The 8,706-nt window shown below is 43.4% G+C and overlaps 1 protein-coding gene across 2 annotated transcripts in view; it reads left to right on the top strand.

Moving 5' to 3' along the window:
• Nucleotides 1-6,212: 6,212 nt before the first annotated feature.
• MSRB3 (methionine sulfoxide reductase B3) overlaps nt 6,213-8,706 on the top strand; it is a 168,643-nt gene continuing 166,149 nt past the window's right edge. Inside the window, exon 1 of one of the 2 annotated variants that reach the window (XM_028532201.2) lies at nt 6,213-6,392. The gene's annotated coding sequence lies outside the window, so the exon portion shown is untranslated. Of the gene's footprint in view, nt 6,393-6,720; nt 7,072-8,706 lie in introns of those variants that run through there. The other variant, XM_028532202.2, reaches the window with a different exon arrangement.

The raw sequence follows: 8,706 nt of genomic DNA, 5'->3' as shown, positions 1-8,706 counted from the left end.
TTTGGGTTTTCACTTGTATCGCACAACATGTGATATGACCTTAAAGGTTCTTAAGCTTTTAGTCACTTTCTTGAAGCTCCTGCCTGGCCTGCCTTCAGGTCTGTGTTACTATCTCAAATGGATTTTCTTCTTGAATCTTCCAACAAGCACTCCTCCACTGAAAGGGATCTCACTGAGCCTTTCCTCCTTCTTGTACATACCATACACCATCCAATCAAGTCAGGCCATGAGGCTCTGCCCTGTCTCACACATTCACGGGCACGTGAGTGGAGGTGGGGAGTGACAGGGAACTGACTGTGGGTTCTCCAATGCATGTGTTTTATTCTTAAATAAGCCATTTCAAACTTAACATGCCCCAAACTGAGCTGCTAATGTTTCTACCCCACCATCTACTGCTGTCATCCCTGTCTCAGGAAATGGCAATTCAGTAATGCACAGGCAAAAGGGGAAAAAGAAAAAAAACAAAATAAAAAGCATATAGACATCCTTAGCTTTCTTTCACACCCTACATTTCATCTGTCAACAAATATTGCAGACCCCTCCTTCCAGTTGGAGCACTTTCCCCACCTCACTGCTTCCTTTCTGCTCAAAATCTCCATTGTTTTTCACCTGGATTTCTTTGAGAACTTCCTAACTGGTCTCCGCTTCTGTCTCTGCACTGCTCAACAGAACTGCCAAAGTTATTCTGTTAAAATTTAAGTCAGATCACATCACTCTTCTGCTTAAAACTCTATAATAGTTTCCCATCTCACTCATGATAAAATGAAGAGTCTTTATAATGGCCTGTAAGACCCTATATGATTGTCTCCTCAGTCACACCTAATGCTCCTCTTACCACCTCCTTTCACCTTTTTCTCCTATCCTGGCCTCCTGAACGGTCCTGCCAGGCAGACCTGCTTCTGCCGTGGGTGTGACCTTTTCTCTCACTGCTCCTCCTCTCAGACACCAGCATGGCTTCCTTCCTTCTTTCGTGCCTTCAACGTTACTGCCCCAATGCTTTTAGCAACCACATCTGCCTTATTTACTTTTTTTATTAGCAATTATTACTCTAACATACTAAATATTTTACTGGTTTATATTTTGTCTATTTAGAGCATAGTAAGCATTCAGTAAATATTTGTTAAATTAATGAATACAAAATGATTTTCCTGTGTTGAAGATATTTTTAAAATTGCATTATATATTTTGATAGCAACTTTAAACTGGTTTTCACAAATGGTTTGAACAGTCATTCATATATTGTATATTCTCCTAATGTGATTATTTTGAGGAAGTTAAGACATAAAACATATTTGGAAACATAGTTACTGTTAGTAGCTTGGGGTATAAATATAAAAAGTAAATTTGAAGAAGATGTGTTGAAAGGGTTACTAATTCTGAACAGACTTCTGTAATGATGAATACAAATGTAGGACGCTGAGCTGTGGGAAGAAACTCTGAGTCATTTCAGATGAAGGAAATCATATCAGATAAGACTTCAAGGCAAATAGTGACTTTGTGGAGATTGGAAATGGGTAAGCAATGACAAAAGTTAATTTAGTACTATATTGACATTTACCATTTGCTAGCATAGTTCTAAGGCTCCTGGTGGTAGGTACCTTTGTTTTTCCATTTTACAGAGAAGAAAGAATAGCAAGACTTAGAGTAGTTAAGTAACTTGTCCATTGTCCCATAAGCTTTAATGGTAGAGGCTGCGCTGGAGCCTAGATCTGTCTGACGTCAAAGCCCAAGTCGCTGACCACTGAGAGGAACTGTATCTTACTTTGAGATCTGGCCCTTACGGTAGCTTGCAGAGTGAAAATTAGGCAGAAGTTAGTACTGAGGAGAATCGTGTAAGCAGGCACCATTTGGGAGAGCAACATACTGTTTCCCAGCAAGCCCAGCCCAGCCAGGGTTCCTGTACTACTGGATCAGATTGTAACCACTTTGGATAAAGAACACATGAAGGAGATGGTTTGCAGTTATGGACAAGTTGTGTGAAAAATACACACCTTTAAACACTGGACACACACACACACACACACACACACACCATGGGGTGAGATAGTCTTATGAAAGCGCTGAGGAACAGACTGAGGAAAAGAGTGGAATCAAGTCTCCCATCAGAGTCTTCTGGTATGACTTAAAAAGTTTATTTTTGCCCCTCCTCATCTTACTCTGTGTTATGTAGTTGATTTTTGCATATACCACTTTATGTGATGCAATCTTGCCAAAAGCTAAACAGCTTTGCTAGTCTAGAGAGGATTATTTAATTCTCTATAATATTGAGAACCTTGTTAAATATTTTATCACTTGTTGTAGCATATCCACAGGCCAAACTGGCAGGATCAGGCAGCGCATCAGTCATGGGAATACATACTTCAAATCTTTCCATAATTAATCAACAAGAGGAACGGCTTCAACTGTGTAAATTTTTTTTTTTAACAAAAATGTCATTTGAGATGCAGGCAAACCATTTTACCATAAACAGAACAAAAATGCTCACTTTAATTTAGTCTTCTTTCAGTAGGGGTCCCAGCTGCTATAATGGTGCAGTCCATGTCATTTTAGTGCATTTGGTACCTGAGGACTTAAAGGGTGTCATGGATCAGAATCTGAGAGCAATTGGCAGGCGTCTCCCTTAGCCAGTCAGCACTGACTTGGTGTCTCTCGTGAGGCTGAGAAGATAGCTCTCCTCAACTCCATTCCCAGCCCAGCACATTGAGGCGCAGGACACACTTCTTTCAGTTCAGACCAGTGTTCTCAGCAGGGGGCGAGAGCGACAGCATTCTACTTCCTAGGATAAGGAAACAGGATTTGGGGAGTTTGGATTGAAAAACTTTCTTCTTGGAGAGCCTGTTACATCTTCCTAGGAGATAATTTTCTTACTCTCCAACTGATCATTATTGGTTTAGGAAATGGCACTTGATAAATAGTCACTGAATTTAAGTACTAACTTGGGAGCTTCTCACTATGATTGGACTTTTGAATAGTATCTAGTCCTAACGTGTCCATGCTTGTGTTTGCAGTTGTTGGCATTCAACCAAGATATTCCTTGGGGTCTGTGGAGTGGGGACTGTCCCAAAGCTTTGCATAGCGGCTCAGGGGATATTACTAAAAAGCTGAGAATAGTACGTCAGAGTGTTTACAGCTTGCATGCCTGTCGTGCTTACAGATTCCACTTGAAAAAGGCTGCCCCTAAAAAAGCAGAACCACAGTTTTCTTTTTGTTTTGTTTTAGCATAGATGATCACATTGTGCAGCATGAGTTGAAGAAGTTGGAGAGGACCCCTGGCTTGGAGGTAGCCAATCTATAGGCTCAGTAACTTATGAGATAGTCTCATGCAAGAACTTTCTAAGGGACAATGGTGATAGAAGCAAATATTTCCCCTGGGGCTACAGAGAGAAATGGCAGCTGGTGGTAGGAGCAGAACTGGGAAAAGCTGTGGTTGTGCAACCTGAACTATGGCTGTGCTCAGAGACATTTTGTGAGGAGCTGTGGCAGCAGTGTGCTGGGGCTGCGTCCTACAGGCCCAAAAGCTGGTCATGTGTACCTCTCAAGAGACTCGGGTTGGTGGGAGTGTTGATACCACATACATCAGTTTTTGTTACGATTCACGTCTCCGGCACACACTAGGATGGGGGAGGAATGGTAGATGGAAAACAGGGAAAGAAGTTACATCCGCTGGGTCCTTTGTCTTAAAAACAAACAAAGTTTAAGGTAATGTGTTAACATGATTGTTATTAAGATTATGATAAAAAAGACATGAGAGAAAACATTGTGAAATATATGATTTAAATAGCAGTAAAGTAAAAAACTCACAGGAATGTGGTCAGAGAGTAGGTAGAACTTCTGCTCCTGGTACCTACCAAAGGTGCAGGCCCAGACCGCCCAGGCCCACAGAAGACAACTGGACAAGCAGGTTAGGTCTCTGCTCTTATTTCCACATGTATTCTTTACCTCTACTGCTTGAGGTAACCGGAGTGCACACCGGTTACTTAAAACCACAAGAGCCCAATGAACACAGCTTTTGAATGCCACTTTTATTTTAATTGTGGAGAAAATGGGACAGATTAATATGGTAAAAGAATAAAACTTACTATGGACTTTGGAATGAGGTTGGAATTCCAACACTACTTCACCCCTTCCTGACAGCCTAATGTACTTACTTATGCCTTGGTCTCCTTACCGGTAAAACAGGGATTAAAAAAAAATGAGCTTACAGATATCTGTAAAGATTAAATGAGATGTCATGTGTAAAACACCTAGCACAGTACCTGACACTTATTATGCACCCAGTAACAGTTTATTTTTCTCCTCTCTTTAACATACTTATTCAAGCCTTTAGAATAGCTGCTGGTATTGCTGTCATGTTAGCAGAGTTGATCCAGTAAATGAACTCTCCAATTATATTAACATGAATTAGGTGGTGATGATATTGCATTCTTTATAATTTTACACTTGTGTATCTAAAGTCAACTGAAGTATTTTAAGTATAGTCATAACTGTTACAGTCCTTTGAAATAAGCTTTTCTCTACACTTAGGGAGTTCCTATATGTCAATCTACAAATGACTGTGCTCATTTTACTCTAGTTCTTAAATAAATGTTTAGACTACGGGCAAAGAACTATGCCAGGTATTGTGAGGGAAGAAAAAAAACAGGTGCTTATATAATCAATGTTCAAATACACAAAAAAGAAGAAAAGGAGGTAATGGTCAAGAGTTTCCTGAGTCTTCCCTTCCCACTATCCAGCTTCTAGTTACCTAAATTGAACAATAATGCTGTATGTCTTTTAAATCTCTTATTTGCCCTATCAGTTTATTTACTGTTAGTTTACTTGGGTCATCTCTCCTTAGTCCCACCATTACTGTTAGTACATTAAGTGTGGACTCTGTCCCTTTGCCAGGGATGTGGCATTTCTCAGTATCAGATGATTTACAGGGAGCCACTAGCAAATGGACTGGTTTTTGGCATATGGGCCTTAATACTTTGCCAAAATTGAATGTGTTTTGAAATAAAGTTTCTGATTTTCAAATACATATGGCATTTTCAAACAGTGTGATATACAAATTACCATACTTTAGTTCGTGTTAGAATAATCCACACTCTAAATATGTTTGACATTTACCCCTTTAAGTATTTTGCATCAATAAATCATTTCTGTAAGCATCTTAAAATGTTTACAAGTAATTACATAACATCCTATATCCCCAAGGCCTGTCCCATTAGTGTGAGTAAAAATAAATAAATTACAATAATTAAGACATAATTACGTTCCCTTGAAAAGCTAAGGGTCATTTGGACTTGAATCCCGGAGGAGTTATCAGTGTCAAAGGCAAGTGGGGGAACTACTGACTTAGGCCTGTAATCACACATTCGGGACTGACATTTGATCATCAGTGGTAGTACCTTTTGAGTAAATTTCAACATTGCCCTTAAGACAAGCTACAATAATACAGAACTAGTGTAAGGAGGATGAAAAGAAGTTGGAGGCAGAAAGAATGACAAGTCTACAAAGCAGCATTTAGGTAGTGTGAAAAACTATTGTCACTCAGCCCACCTTGACTCCATATGTGGTGTTCAAATATAAGTTTGGGAAGAGCCCCTTTGTAATCTTGGCTAAGAAAACACACACACACACACACACACCCCTCACACCTGGTGTAGAGGGTCCCCTCACCTGGAATGCAGGGGCGTGGTTTTATGTGTTGTAACGTCTGCTTCTTAAGTACAGGATGCCTCGCTTGAGTGTGTGCATAACTGGAAGTGGGGCTCCAGTCTCACCCGCCCGCACTTAGAAGTATTTGCCAGATCTTATCCCCTCACTACCAAAGCTCCCATCTGATTAGTGGAAGCACGCGAGTCTCCTCAAACCCCTTAAACATCTTCCCACTGGTCCCTGGCTGGCTGTCCGGCCTCCTGATCCTGGTTTCTCTTTCCTAACCCTTCAGGGGTCTCAGGTGGGACCCGTGGGTGGGATGCTCGGCTCCGCTCTTGGGCCCCAACGTTGGAAAGGCAGGCCCCTGGCTCAGGGATTCCCTTTCCCGGTCGCGCCCCAAGGCCGGCGGCCTTGGGGCGGCTACGGAGGAGGAGGAGGGAGCTGGCGGCCGCCGAGGCCGGGCAGCGGGCCCCGTCCGCGCCGGGCGCGCTCCGCCGTCCTCCCTCGCTCCTCTCCTTTGCTCATATTTGGACTCGGCTGCCCGTGCCCAGGAATTTCCCGTCATGCCTCCCGCCGCCCCGTCCGTCGCCCGGAGCCGGGGCGGGAGGAAGGGAGGCTCGGACAGAGGCGGCGGCGGCGGCGGAGGATCCCTGGTCCTTCCATGAGCCCGCGGAGGACCCTCCCGCGCCCCCTCTCGCTCTGCCTCTGCGTCTGCCTGGCCGCAGCCGCGGCTCAAGGAGCCGCGCAGTCGGGTAAGTTTGGGCTCTCTGTCTGCCACCCCTCACCCCTCCCACCGGACCCTGCCAAGTTGAAGTGGGACCGCGCCCCGGCGAGCTCCGGCGGCGCCCCCTCAGCCTCCTGCGGGGACACCCCTATCCCGAGACGAGGAGAGGCGAGGAAGGGGAGCGCCCCGCGCGGGCGGCGAGGGGTGGCTCGAACGAGGTCAGGGCTGGTTCGCCCCCGCCGACGGGAGGCGCCTAGCCGCCTGGCTGACACCTTATCCCGTCCCCGGAGCGAACCTGAGCCCGCAGAGGCTCTCACCCGGCGCGGGGCCCCGAGAGAGGGGCCTGGCGGGGCATCCTGCCGGAGGCAGGGGAGGGGACGCCCCCTGCGGCTCGGGAGGGCGCTGGGGCTCCCGGCGGGGCCCCTGGAGCCTCCTGCTCCGCGCAGGTCAGCTCCGCTGAGGTGGCCGCTCAGATAACGGGCCCGGGTGCGTGGGAACGTGCCAGCCAGGCCCGCCCCTCCCGCCGCGCGTCCGGGAGGGCCGTGGGGCGCCGGCGGCGCGGGGGGCACGGGATCCGCGGGCAGGAGCCGAGGAGGTGCGCACCCCACGGCGCACCCACCGCCTGCGCGTCGCCTCTGCCGCGCCGCTGGCTCAGGGCCGGCTGGTATTTAATAGGCCAGGACCTAACAAAACCCGGAGTTTGCCAGGTACTAGTTTTGTTTTGTTTTTAAGAGGAGAAAAAGCATCCAAATCTGTTTTTAAGTTTTACAGTGCACTATTTCAACGCAAACTATATGAACGAAAGGTGGCATTACATTATTTGGTTTAAGACTGTAGGCTATCAAGTGGAACAACTTTGAGTTCTTAGGTTGATTTTTAAGGATAGTTTTCTTTAAATCGTGGAAAATATCAGTGAGGAATTTATAAGTATATGATTATTATAAAAATTTATTATTTGAAAGTACAAATATTTAGAATTTAAGGTAAATATGAAATTGCATGAACTTTTATATTAGTGATTAGTATCTAACTAGTCATTAAAACTTCTCAGTTCTTAATTTTATCTGGTATGTAGTTACAGAAATGTTAATTCCTTAGAATTGAGATTTCTTAGGAAGTTGTGCTTTTGTTTTTGCTACCAATACATTAAACTGTTGAAAATAAGATATGGCTAACAAATAGAACTCATAAATTAGTTGAAAGTTGAGTCTCTTAAGCTTAGATTATATTCACCACTTTGGCTATCTCTTCATAATACTTCCATTTGCAGCATTGTTGGCAAAATAGATTTTAAAAGTTAGTTTTTTTCTATACAAAGTCTCCAGGATTTATGTAACCTAACATTGTCAATTCAGATAAATAGGTTTAAAAATATTTAACTTTTATTAAATGTGTAGTTTATAAACATTAATTTAAGTGATGATATCAATTTTTTATTTGTTTCTGGTTAATATTGTTTTCCCAAAAGATCTGCTTTTTATGATTCTTACTTTAGGAGTAACTTTAATAGCACTTATCAGGAAACACAACAAGTTCTAACTTCGCATTTTATCAGTGGTCTTCTAAGAAATACTGTGCTGCACCATAAACAGTGGATTGTACAGAAGATAGATTTGTCTTTTTTTCCCTTAGCGATGTGCTGACTTACCTAATGCTGTAGCCAAGCAGCCCTTGAAGACCAAAGCCCACAATAGTGTGGCCCCTTGTCGGCAATTTCTAACACCAAGTTTATATTTAGGTCACTTAAACATCTATTCTTTTAATTTTGATCCTAGCTGACATATAAGTCTAATTTCTGATGACTTTTATTAGGGCATTCTGTGATAGTCTGGAATTTTTATATCAAAATGAGTATGTCTGGCCATTTAGAATTTTGTCACAGTGCCTAAACTGCCTGTGTGCTGGGCTTGCAAGCATACATCATCCTAAACATAACATCATTTAGATTTTGAATCAACACCCATTTTTTTGGCTATGTTTATTGATTTTAGAGAGAAAGAGGAAGGGGTGGGGGGAGAGAAAGAGAGAAACATTGATGAGAGAGAGAAACATTGATCAGTTGCCTCCCATACACAGTAGGACTGGGGATCGAAACCGCAATGTAGGTATGTACCCTGACTGGGAATTGAACCCCTAACATTTTGGTGTATGGGATGACGCTCCAGCTAACTGACCCACCCAGCAAGGGCATTTTCTTTTCCTTTTTTTTGGCTTTTAAAAGTGTTTGTTCTAATATCTTAACTAAAATGTTAACCCATTAGGTTAGAAATCTTTACTGTTTTGTTAAAATCAAGTAACACAATATCAAAAAAATCCCAACAGAGGTTTTGACAGATTTTTCC

The sequence above is a fragment of the Phyllostomus discolor genome, chromosome 2, assembly GCF_004126475.2.
Source record: "Phyllostomus discolor isolate MPI-MPIP mPhyDis1 chromosome 2, mPhyDis1.pri.v3, whole genome shotgun sequence".
Lineage (NCBI taxonomy): Eukaryota > Metazoa > Chordata > Mammalia > Chiroptera > Phyllostomidae > Phyllostomus > Phyllostomus discolor.
The sequence above is the reverse complement of the archived record's forward strand: the minus strand, read 5'-3'. Positions and strand labels throughout refer to the sequence as shown.